Here is an 8,837-nt window from a genome sequence, read left to right as displayed (position 1 = left end):
TCCGTGTCTTTAAACATGCTTAGTTCTCACGTGATTTCTAGTTACGGTAAAGAACTTCAGAATCAAGGTTCAGCTGCCGCTTCTGAAATGGAGATAGAGAAACTAAAAAGCGATTACCAAAAGTCTGTGCAGATGGTTAATCAATGGAAGAAAATGTATGAAAGCCTTCATCAATTTTGTGTAAAAAGAGCTGGTTGGTCAAGTTATTCTAGTCAGGCACGATTTCGGTCTTTGAGGTAGAATATGTATTTTATATTTAGCATCGCAAAGTTTCCTAGTGCAGTTTGTTTTCGTTCCCCGTAGACCAATTGATAATTGTTACTATCATTAATATTGAAGTCCATTCTGTTTTTGAAGAGTGATGAATTTGTGGTTGTCTTGCAAAAGTTGGCATGTTCCTACTACAGATTTCTTTAAATTAAATGTATCTGTTATTCCACTTTTATGGAATGTGTCCTTGACAAACTTCTTGTTTGAACATTGTTTCAGGGTTGGAAAGATATATTTGGTTTTAACCTTGCAGCCATGGATCATATCCAGGTTTGTATAAAATATTCTTATCTGTTGCTCACCAGTCACCATTGATAGTAAAGCTTATTCAGTTTTTGAATGATCTTTCAGCAATTGTTGGCTTCAAGATCAGATGCCCTTTTCCAAGATGCAAGATCAAAACTGCTTGAGATACATGCTCAACAATCCAAACGTTTACAAGACAGATCAGACACCGGAGAATTCTTGCGGAAGAAGAAAAAGAAGGCATAAAGTATTTTGTTTTGTTCCGGTCATGATCTTGAGCTGAATTAGTATATGTATTTGGTCTGGGGTGAGAGAAATCTCAGTGTTTCTCAAAAGCATAGCCAGCAATGTCAAACATGACTGCATTAAAGGACTGATAGAATTCACTGAACTTTGGGCAGTATCCAGCGCAGCAGACTTTATTCTCTCAGCATGCACTTGAAGAGATGGTAAAGGCAATTTGACCAGTACAGTAAGGCATCCAAGAGAAGCAGACAATATGTCCTCGTACTTCGAGGACAAACCATCACTTAATAGCTTGACAAAAGGATCTAATAAGGATAAAGCATTTTCATCTTTTAAACCCTTCATACATTTATGTAATATTCTAATACCAAACACTGTTATCAGATGTGAGCATAATAGGCCGCTAGCAACTACACGGCTTGAAAATATTTTTAGCATTAGTACGCCTATCCCTATCTTCCAGTTTTGTCAACTTATTCTCATGCCAACCAATTTCAATCTTTAAGCCATCCTCAATAATGCCATAAATAAAGACAAATAGATCAGTCTGAATCTACAGATGGATTGCTTTCAATACCAGCAGCTAAACTATGCACAACATATTTTCCAATCTTCCTTTTACATTTTGCGAGACATGTTTCTTCAAATGAGCAGTCACTGGTGCAAGCAGCTTTAGCGCATTGTTTTTGAATGTTACATTTTGGGCCACTAATTTCAAGCTCTCAAATGACTTTTTCTTCTTTGTTTCCTTCATTTTTGAAGCTATCTTTTCCACTAAGTGCACTTGAAAGACACTTGGACAAAATAAAATTCAGTGTGTATCCTAGGACATGAAGTTCATATCCTCGCTTTAAGGTAGATCGCAAAACCTTAACAATGAATTGCAAGTATTCTAATCCAAGTTCTTTCAAACAAGCAGCCAATGCAGACCTAGCTTCATCATGAATGCTTTCTAGACGATTCTTTAAGAAGTTTGAAATTCGATGAACGATTGTTGGAAGATATGTGTCCATCATATCACCTGGAAGTAACTTAAGTAGTTTCAATGCAGCAAGACTGATATTTACATTGACCTTTTCTGAATCTGAATCCATCAGCTTTTGTATTTTAGGAAGCACAACTTTATAGAGGCACGTCTGTATATCTGTGTTCACATCAGACACACCAAAGTTTCTTATATTAACTGAAGAAACAATGTCACTGATCCCCATGTCAGAAACACCAACCAAAGCTTTCTTAGGTTCTTCAGTGTGAGAAAGTTCTGAAAAGTGAAATTTATCCAAAATAGAACAAATGAGGCAGCTCAGTGATATCAAGTTCAGTTATGAAGCTCAGAATAGCTTTCCGATGACAAATACTTGCTTTGTTTCGAGATGCAAGTCATTTCAACTTTCTTACTTTTGGCATCAAAAGACGGATAACCAAAGGCACAAGATTGGGGTTTGAAAGGGATATTCATGAATCAAGTGGCATGATTGGCCCTTGGCTTGTGACACGAGAAGATTGGTTATGAGTATTAACAATCACACGAACAAACCCATAACTTTGGACCAGAACCAATCCTCATATAAGACCAAAGTAAAGTTGGGCCAAACATGCTAAACAAAATTAAAACATAAAAAATTCAGGGTCAAAATCGGGGTATGACAATGTCAAAACAAGAATGTTGCAAAAAATCCCACTCCATTTGGCCTTATGGTTCAAAAGTTATGCACTTGTGAAGTTCAAATTTGCTTGACCAAGATTTGACCATATCTTCTCAACCATACATGAGAAATTCATGTTTTTGGACTTTTTGGAAAGGTGAGAGCAAGATATTCAACTTTCATGTTGGACAAAATTTCATTTGAAGCTTTTTTGATGATGTAATCTTGAGGAGAAAACCTTTCCATTTTTGGCAATTTCAAATTACAGGTCACTTACTATTTTTGGAAACTTTTCACCTGACCTCAAATTCTCCATTGTTGATGTTTGAAATGTCAAATGAGACTTGTTTGGACATGAATGAAGCCTCTCTAACCATCTCCCACCTCCAAATCCATGATTGAATGCACAGTTGACTTTGGTTGACTGATAGATGACTTAATAATGCATAGATGAATTTGAGCCTCAATCTCCTGATGAAATGGCTCCAAAATGAAACCCTAGCTTGTACAAGCTCAATAAAACCATATAATGATCCCCATCTCATAAAAGACCCCATCTCCTTGACAAGCCCTGACTGGCATGATTCAGATGATTAGGGTTGACCAGAGGTCAAAACCCTAATCCCAAGAAAGATGATCAAGCACAATGAACCTCTTGGTGATGATAAGACCATGATGATGGTGATGCACCATTCCAACCAAGATAATGACCAATTTCCTTGAGGAACCAAGAAATCCTAATTGAAGCACAAACCCTCAGATGGCTAGTGATCAATTCATGAGACCCTCAAGCTTGAATCTTTTAACCTCTTTATCTTCTGAGCAAGACTTAGGAGAATGACTTGCTTATTGTTCACATGATATGCAAAGATGCAATGACTAATGTCCTAAAAATGAAATGCAATATGCTAAGCTAGTCCCAAGAGAGGAGGGCAAATTTTGAGGTGTTACAGCTGCCCCTATTCAATCCACTGTGAACCTGTCGATATGAATAGCCTCGGCTTTCAGATGATCAGGATGAAGAGTGATTGAATACCAAGAATAGACGAACAATTTGCACTCTGATTGGGAAATAATTAACAATGCCTGTCAGAATCGGCAAAGAAGCAATCTCAAAAGCAGAACCCGTCTGGTACGGAGAAAGTCGGCCTGAATACCGAAAGAAATACTGACCTGTATACCGAAATAAATGGTAACACAGGGATAACCATGGCCTGAACACCACATCTGCTGGGGATTATTATCACTTTTTTTCTGCTTTTCTTGAACCCCGAAACCTTCTGATGATAATCTTTTTTTGCTTTTCTTGAACCCCGAACTTTCTTTCGCGCGAATGATCCTGGATCACCGCAATTGAACCCCGACAACTTCATAGTAATCTTGTTTGCCAAATCATGAACCCCATTCTCCATTTGAACCCCAGTCGCCTGACGATAACTTGTGATCGCCATTGTGAACCCCGCTCTCCATAAAACACCCTGTGTCTCCCTTTCTCCATTTGGACCCCGCTCTCCAGTTTCTTGTGATAATTCCGCTGGCAACGCTGGAAGTAACACCAATCACCACTCCGATGGCGACATATCAGAGGGTATTCGACCAGACATTTACCAATGACTGGGAAGGAACTCGACGTTTACTGGACATCGAACAATGATGTTTACTGACACCAAAGAAAACTCGACTAGACATTAACCAATGACTAGGAGGGAACTCGACGTTTACTGGACATCGAACAATGATGTTTACTGACACCAAAGAAAACTCGACCAGACATTAACCAATGACTAGGAGGGAACTCGACGTTTACTGGACATCGAACAATGATGTTTACTGACACCAAAGAAAACTCGACCAGACATTAACCAATGACTGGGAGGGAACTCGACGTTTACTGGACATCGAACAATGATGTTTACTGACACCAAAGAAAACTCGACCAGACATTAACTAATGACTGGGAGGGAACTCGACATTTACTGGACATCGAACAATGATGTTTACTGACACCAAAGAAAACTCGACCAGACATTAACCAATGACTGGGAGGGAACTCGACGTTTATTGGACATCGAACAATGATGTTTACTGACACCAAAGAAAACTCGACCAGACATTAACCAATGACTGGGAGGGAACTCGACGTTTACTGGACATCGAACAATGATGTTTACTGACACCAAAGAAAGTAAACATTACGGAGATCGACACGACACTTACTGGTATTGCAAGGACGACATCCACATATGTCAAAACCAGGCAGACGCTTGCCAGGGACTAACTGGGAAATACCGTTGCTCCAAAATCACGATGCTGAACTCCTCAGAGTAACACATTCCAACTTCCATCTCGCACGACAGAAATCTTCCTCCAGTATCGCACTACTGGGGAATACCATTGACCCAACGTCACAATGCTAAACTCCTCAGAGTAACATCTTCAAACTTCCGTCTCGCACGACAGAAATCTTCCTCCAGTATCGCACTACCGGGGAATACCATTGACCCAACGTCACAATGCTAAACTCCTCAGAGTAACATCTTCAAACTTCCGTCTCGCACGACAGAAATCTTCCTCCAGTATCGCACTACTGGGGAACATTGTTGATCTGACGTCATGATGCTAAACTCCTCAGAGTAACATCTTCCAACTTCTGGCGAAACCACCTCTCAAACAATAACCACGGTCTGAGACTAGCTTACGCTGCTGATTTTCCAACTAGCGAAACCACTCCTCAAACGGTAACCACGGCTTGAGTAGCATCTTCACCCACTGGCGAAACCAAATTCCAAGCGGTAACCACGGCTCGAGTAACATCCTCACCCACTGGCAAAATCATATCTCAAGCGGTAACCACGACTCGAGTAACATCCTCACCCACTGGCAAAATCATATCTCAAACGGTAACCACAACTTGAGACTAGCTTATGCTTGCAATGATGATGCATGACTTTTTTCAGCGTAATGCTCCATAATCATGGAAATGCTACGCGATGTATTATGCAATATGCTATGCTTATCTACATGATGAATGCATAAAAGGTATCCCCCTCAAGGGACTCTTCTGGGGAGCTCGAGGCACTCTGCTGAGGAACTCGCCATTGCTCCAACCTCCACCCTGCTGGGGAATAACACTGCTGCTGGGAAATAGGTCACCCTTATAAGGGATAACCTCCACTGCACCCGATCCGCTTGGGGGCTTCGCTGGGGAAAGAACCACCAACGCACTCTGTGGGGAAACCAACAATCTCTGACTTGCTGGGGTATATAACAATCCCGACTCGGCTTGGAGAAACCACTACCAATGGATACCTCCACTGGGAAATAGCAACCTTCAGGCCTGGCTGCTGAGGAAACACCGATCTCAAACCCGCTGGGGGAGATAATCATCCCGACCCTGCTTGGGGAAACCAGGAAAATCTGGTACTGAACACCCGTCGACTCATCGAACCATGGCATTCACCATCCAAATCCACTGTCAGCTTTCCAATTTTGAGAACTCCCAGACTCGTCTGGACTTTTCTGATTCATCACCTTGTATTCCCGCTCCTCCGTACTCAACGAAGAACGAGCTCCTTAGATTCATACAAACTTTCCAGTCTTCAGACTTTGAAGAGTCTTCTTGATTAATATCCAGGATCGTCGTACGTCTCTCGTCGTTTTTTCACCATTCCTCCATTCATTCGTCCCTGATCGGACTCCACGGGGATCTTTTGTCAAAAGCTTCCACATCACAACCTGCAAGTGAGTGAAAAATATCTAACAGTACCTGCAAAAAAGATCGTTAGATAAAACCATGCCCCAGGCGTGTCAAGATTTCAACACTTGGGTCACTCAACCTTCCGAACAAGATTTCAAGCTTTTAATCTTATAAACATGCATTGGAAGGGACCTGTATGTCTTAAAATGCCAATATTCTTTATCAAAATAAACGGATGTTTTCGCAATCAAAGCGGTAATGAAAACAAAAACAAAATTATTTGACTGAATATGCATTTTATTGATCGAAAAAGTGTGGCTCAAATTGAGCAATACAAAGGAAGCAATTCCTGAAAAGAGGTAATTGCGCACAAAAGGAAAAATCTATCCTAATGGCAATGTGGAACCGTGATCTCATCGAGTTCCAACTCGGTTATACCCCATATGTCCTCAGACTTTCCGTGCTTTCTGCCTTCTAAACAAGACGCTTCTGATTGATCCCCACCGGGGATTATCCTGGTGCCTTAACCAAAGCGCAAACGATCATGCCAGACACAGTTGTTCGTTTCAATCCCTCTTTTTCCTGGACCGCCCTTTCGGGTTTTCAGTCCACCGGGATACCCTTTTTTGCCCAAGTCGCCTTTTCAGGTTTTTGACTTGCCGGGTGTACAGTTTTTTCCTTTTTATCCCTAATTTTTTCCCGAACCTTTTTCTCCATTTTTTTTCGGTTCGCCGGGATGCCCATTTTTGCCTGGACTCTTTTATTCTTTTCGTCCAGCGGGTCTCTTTATACGAAGTATTTTTTAACTGCATCCGCATTCCATGGTCGTTAACAACAAGGCTCTGCCAGAGAAAACCTTCTTGACCACGAACGAACCTTCATAATTGGGTGTCCACTTGCCCCTACGATCGTTTTGAGGAGGAAGGATCCTTTTCAGCACCATATCACCTACATGATATACACGAGGTCGCACCTTTCGGTCAAAAGCACGCTTCATCCGCTGCTGGTACAACTGCCCATGACAGATGGCCGCCAGCCTCTTTTCCTCAATCAGGCTTAACTCCTCATGCCGGGTCCTTACCCATTCAGCCTCTTGCAATTTCACGTCCATTAGGACTCTCAAGGAGGGAATTTGAACCTCAACCGGTAGTACCGCTTCCATTCCATACACGAGTAAGAAAGGCTTTGCCCCAGTAGATGCACCGAGGTACAATACCCAGGATACAAGCTTCATACTTGCCGCATTGTCGGCGCATTCGAATGTTATCCGGGCAACAAAAGGAATGGGGATCTTTTTGGCTTAACCAAAACAGCACCAACTCCGCTTCCATTCATGTTAACGACCCCATCAAACATCAAAATCCGTTCGGATTCAGGGTCAGGCCCCTCCTCCGGGATCGGTTCCTCACAATCTTTCGATTTGAGCACCTCGAGATGTCCTCATCAGGGAACTCAAACTTCCTTGGTTGATAATCCTCAATGGGTTACTGGGCGAGGTAATCAGACAATACACTCCCCTTGATTGCTTTCTGAGAGGTATATTGAATATTGTATTCAGGCAGAATCATTTGCCATCTCGCAACCCGTCCGGTCAATGCTGGCTTCTCAATATTGGCTTCCCAAATACATACCTGATCGGATCCATCTTGGAAATCCACAAAGTGGTACGAACCAGCATATACTGTCTCGGTCGGCGAGCAGCCTATGCCAAAGTACATCAAGTTTTCTCGAGCAGTGAATGTATTGTTTCACAGTCGGTAAACTTCTTTGCTAAGGTAAATTGCATGCTCTTTTCGACCAGACTCGTCATGCTGCCCCAATACACACCTCATAGACCCCTCGAGGGCCATCAAGTACCAGATTAACAGTTGTTCCTTCACATGGAGGCCTCGGAATCGGAGGTTCCTGCGAATATTCTTTTATTTCTCAATGCCCCTTGGCAATCATTATTCCACCTGACCGTTTGATTTTTTTTCTCAGCTGGAATATGGGTTCACACGTGGCTGTTGGACGAGATATGAACCGTGAAATGCAGTTCAATCTACCTAAGAAACCACGAACCCCCTTTTTTTTGTTCTCGGTTCAGGCACTTTCTTGTATGGCTTTTTTTTAAGCAGGATCAACCTCGATTCCTCTCTTACAATGAACCCCAACATCTTACCGGACCGCACCCTGAAAGTGCACTTATTTGAATTCAACCTCAGTTTGAATTGCCTCAACCGGTTGACCAACTTGGCCAGATACACCAGATGCCCCTCGTCTGTTTGGGACTTTGCTATCATGTCATCAACATAGCATTCAATTTCATGATGAATCATATCATGAAACAAAGTTACCATAGCCCTTTGGCAGGCACCGGCGTTCTTGAGACCGATTGGCATCGCCTTTGCTCTTGACACTCGCCTCCAAGCGGAACCAACTTTCACTTCCTTCCTGACCTCGGCGGTACCCAGATTAACTATCTCAACTCGCTCCTGTTGCGGCGCGAAAAATACCCAAGCGTAGGGAACGCTCGAAATATAAATAAAACAGAGTCGCCACCGAACTTTATTTATTCCCAAAGAGGGAAAAGGGAAATATCGATAAAACCCACAAAAATAAAAAAATAAAAAAAGAAATGGTCGTCGCAACCAAATCGGGTTCGGGAGTCGGTTATGCAAGGGGAAGGTATTAGCACCCCTCACATCCATCGTACTCGATGGGACCCATTTAGTTAGTTTCGTGTTAGAGTG

At 42.2% G+C, this 8,837-nt stretch overlaps 1 long non-coding RNA gene across 1 annotated transcript; it reads left to right on the top strand.

Moving 5' to 3' along the window:
• Nucleotides 1-332: 332 nt before the first annotated feature.
• LOC127075166 (uncharacterized) lies at nt 333-1,188 on the top strand. The gene is made up of 2 exons (XR_007786228.1): nt 333-540; nt 622-1,188. It is a non-coding gene; the product is annotated as an uncharacterized LOC127075166 (long non-coding RNA).
• Nucleotides 1,189-8,837: the final 7,649 nt, after the last annotated feature.

The sequence above is a fragment of the Lathyrus oleraceus genome, chromosome 1 (assembly GCF_024323335.1).
Source record: "Lathyrus oleraceus cultivar Zhongwan6 chromosome 1, CAAS_Psat_ZW6_1.0, whole genome shotgun sequence".
Lineage (NCBI taxonomy): Eukaryota > Viridiplantae > Streptophyta > Magnoliopsida > Fabales > Fabaceae > Lathyrus > Lathyrus oleraceus.
Note: the sequence above shows the minus strand (reverse complement) of the source record. Positions and strands in the feature narration are given on the sequence as shown.